This window comes from Neomonachus schauinslandi, chromosome 7, assembly GCF_002201575.2.
Source record: "Neomonachus schauinslandi chromosome 7, ASM220157v2, whole genome shotgun sequence".
NCBI lineage: Eukaryota > Metazoa > Chordata > Mammalia > Carnivora > Phocidae > Neomonachus > Neomonachus schauinslandi.
Window position 1 is genome coordinate 63353361 of NC_058409.1, and position 3781 is coordinate 63357141.

Here is a 3781-nt window from a genome sequence, read left to right on the forward strand (position 1 = left end):
CGTTTTCCTAGGAAAAGAAGTGGCTGTGGGTGACCTCTGTCCTGTTTATTCAACAGCGGACATTCATCACTTATAGTGATAGCTTCCAGCATTGTCAGAGTTATTAATAGCAAGTCAGAGAAGAAAGAAAAGCTATTTGGAAGAGGGAACATGAAGTCAGAGTTCCTCGTGTGGCACTTTCTCTTAGAGAAGAAAGCTTTTACCTATATTTAATAAGCTGGTGAGAGAGTTAACATGAAACAAATTATATCTTTTTATTTCATGTTTGTTTTCCAGTGGTTTGAGACTTCTGGGACTTCAGACTTTCCTAGCAGGAACTCAGCTCAATATTATAGCGTGTATCACCTTGAAAAAGCAATTGCAAAGGCTTGTTTTTATTCTCTTTGTGAATTGAGTGGGCTGGAATCATTCTCTTCAAACATCAACTTAATGTAATGAGCACACGTAGTCAACAAAGGTTTTAAAAGTTAATGAGAAATAGAAAACTTTGTGGGGGGGGCGGTTATTTCTCAATATGCTCGGTGTCTACAACTAGGTCTGTCATTGAAAAAGAACTATTAGGCCTTGCCATAGATTTCATTTTCAGGATAATGGACTGGAAGCAAAGACATCCACCTTGCCTTGAACCTAATTAAGAAGGAGAAAGAAAAAGGAGGAAGGAAAGGGAAGAATCATGAAAGGAGGGAGACAAGGGACGCATAGCATGGTTTTGTTGGAGCATCTGCAGGATGGGGAAAATGATCTTATCCCAGGTATAAAAATACTACGCAGTCAGCCCAAGCAATACCAGGAAGTTGGAGGAAAGGTCAAAAGGTGAGAAAGCACAAAGAAGCCGAGTTAAAGGTCTCTTTTCCCTGGATTACTCTCTTTTTTTTGAATTTCAAGAGGGGAGGGGGAGGGGAGGCCTTTCTGAGATGATTAATCCGGAGGCCAGAATTAAATTTATGACCCCAGAGCATGTTCAAGGAGAGGTGGAGGCTCTCCTTCTGCTAATTCATTCAAGGCAGGGGAGTAGCACCAAATCTCAAGAAGAACAATGAATTAGAAGCCCAGAACTCCTCTTGGCTCCACTGTTGATGGTCTGTATGGCCTTGGCAATTTAATGAACCTCTCTGAGAATCTGTCTCATCATCTCTAAAAGGAAGGCTTTGGCTAGAGGTCACGTCCACCTTCCTAAATTTAAATTTTAAATTCAATTTCATTAGAGGTACTGAAATTTGGAGATTTTTAAGTACTGGGAGAGACCAGAGAGAAATTTATGAAAGTTAAGCACTTCTTATCTGATGATGCTTAGAAAACTCTAAGTTTCACAACCTCGCCGCCTTTATTTATTTATTTTTTTTCCATTTTCTTAGTCCTTAAATGTATTCATTCTAGTCAGGTAATGAGGTCATTCTTTCTCACTTCAATTTCTATCCATTATTTCAGAGATTTACATTATTTTGGGAAGGACAGAGAATTAGAGAATTGGGCTAAATACATGCTGAGGGAGGCACCTGGATGGCTCAGTTGGTTAAGCGACTGACTTCGGCTCAGGTCATGACCTGGGAGTCCCAGGATCGAGTCCCGCATCGGGCTCCCTGCTCACTGGGTGTCTGCTTCTCCCTCTGACCCTCCCCCCTCTTGTGTTCTCTCTCTCTCACTCTCTCTCTCTCAAATAAATAAAATCTAAATAAATAAATAAGTAAATAAATGCCGAAAATTCCCTGACTGTACTGAGGCGACTAACAGCATGTATGTATGTATGTATCATAATCCACAAATCCATCACTTGCTATTTCTTAAAGATTTTTTTTAAAAGATTTTTATTTATTTATTAGAGAGAATGAGAGACAGAGAGCACGAGAGGGAAGAGGGTCAGAGGGAAAAGCAGACCCCCCGCTGAGCAGGGAGCCCGATGTGGGACTCGATCCCGGGACTCCAGGATCATGACCTGAGCCAAAGGCAGTTGCTTAACCAACTGAGCCACCCAGGCGCCCCATCACTTGCTATTTCGACACATTTGTAAAACATTGTTCACTTTATGCTACCACTCTGCCAGGAGTCTGGTCTTCCAGAATTATTTCAATATATATTCCCTAATAAGATTTGTCAAAGGTCCCATGATTTCCACACTTGAATAGTTGTTCATTCCGCCCATCATGCATCAAAAAGTAGAGAATGTGTTCGGAGCTACCTTTTGAGTTTAATTCTGGAGCCTAGGTCATGTACAAAACAAGATCTGGTGTGTGATAAAGTAGAACTTGAGTATAAGTAATACCACATAAAAAAAGTAATTGTACTCCAGAAAGGTTTTGGAAACAATAAAACAAAACCGAATTGTGTACACTTGGGGACTTCTCTCCTGATACTTCAAAGTGATTCTCTTGAATCTCTCGGTGTTTCTAAGACAAGGAGATCCTGGGTGACTCCAGAGTTTAGTGATTTTGTTGCAGAGACCACCTACACTTTGTGACTAGGAATCTTCTTTAAGTTCCATTTCCTCCTTGCATCCAAACCGCAAGCCTCAGAAAATGCCAGAAAAGCTTCAGGTGAACGTGAAACACTGAATGATCGAAATGGTTCAAGTTTTTCATTCCACACCTAGCAGTAGAGTTGAAGAGAGCTGCGTCATAGATGACTGGATTTTAGAATTTTAGAACTGAAAGGAAATGATCTAGCCCAATGCTCCAATTATAGAGATGAGGAAACATCCCAGGTGATTTTTTGTCAAGGCCACAAGACCCATTAGTGATGGAGTATTTATTGGAAGTCCCATTTTCTAACTTCTAGTTGAATCAACTTGTACTGTACTTTTATTTCCAATTCTTAGCATTGCATAAGAAAAACCATAGCTAAAGTAAGCACCTTTCTTTGGGGGTAAAATCTTTTGCTCTTGCTATGTGTTTCCACATGGAGGGAGTCCCATTGAGCAGTAGGCCTTGCTTTTTTCTTCTTTGTCCTCATTCCCAGGGGAGGACGAGGATCCAAGTACTGGTCGGGAGCAGGAATGGCTGGGATGGTCCTGGCCCTTCCTTTCCCTCTCTTTAGAGCCTGTGTGTGCTCAGGTGTGGCAGGCCTTGTGGGGAACACTGTGCTTCTGCAGTGAGGTCTGCTGTTTTCTAGACCTGCCCGCGACAGGGTAAGCAGGTTTCCATCAGGCCACTTGGTTCACTGACTTCCAACCTAGCCTGTAACATTAATTAGGATAATTTCACATCCATCTCTTGACCCTTTCTCCAGCTCCAATTTATTCCAAACCTGTGTGGGGGGAAAAGGGGATTTTATTTACTAAGTTGCCTAAAATCCAGTGACTTTGACCTGGCATAGTCTAAACTTTCTTTCAGCCTCCACTAAGTAATATTTATATTAAAAAGTTATTGTTGGGGTGCCTGGGTGGCTCAGTCATTGGGCGTCTGCCTTCGGCTCAGGTCATGGTCCCAGGGTCCTGGGATCGAGCCCCGCATCAGGCTCCCTGCTCGGCGGGAAGCCTGCTTCTCCCTCTCCCACTCCCCCTGCTTGTGTTCCCTCTCTCGCTGTGTCTCTCTCTGTCAAATAAATAAATAAAATCTTTATAAAAAAAGTTATTGTTAAAGACACTACTACGTACGCAATATATGAGAAGGAAACTTGTATAAGACCTCGCATCTAAAATCAAGTAACTTGCTCTCTAGCAGAGGAAAGAATCACTCTTTCCACTTAGCTTTACTCCACTCCTTCCTTCCTCCCTCCCTCCCTCCCTCTCTCTCTTTCTCTCTTTCTTTCTTTCTTTCTTTCTTTCTTTCTTTCTTTCTTTCTTTCT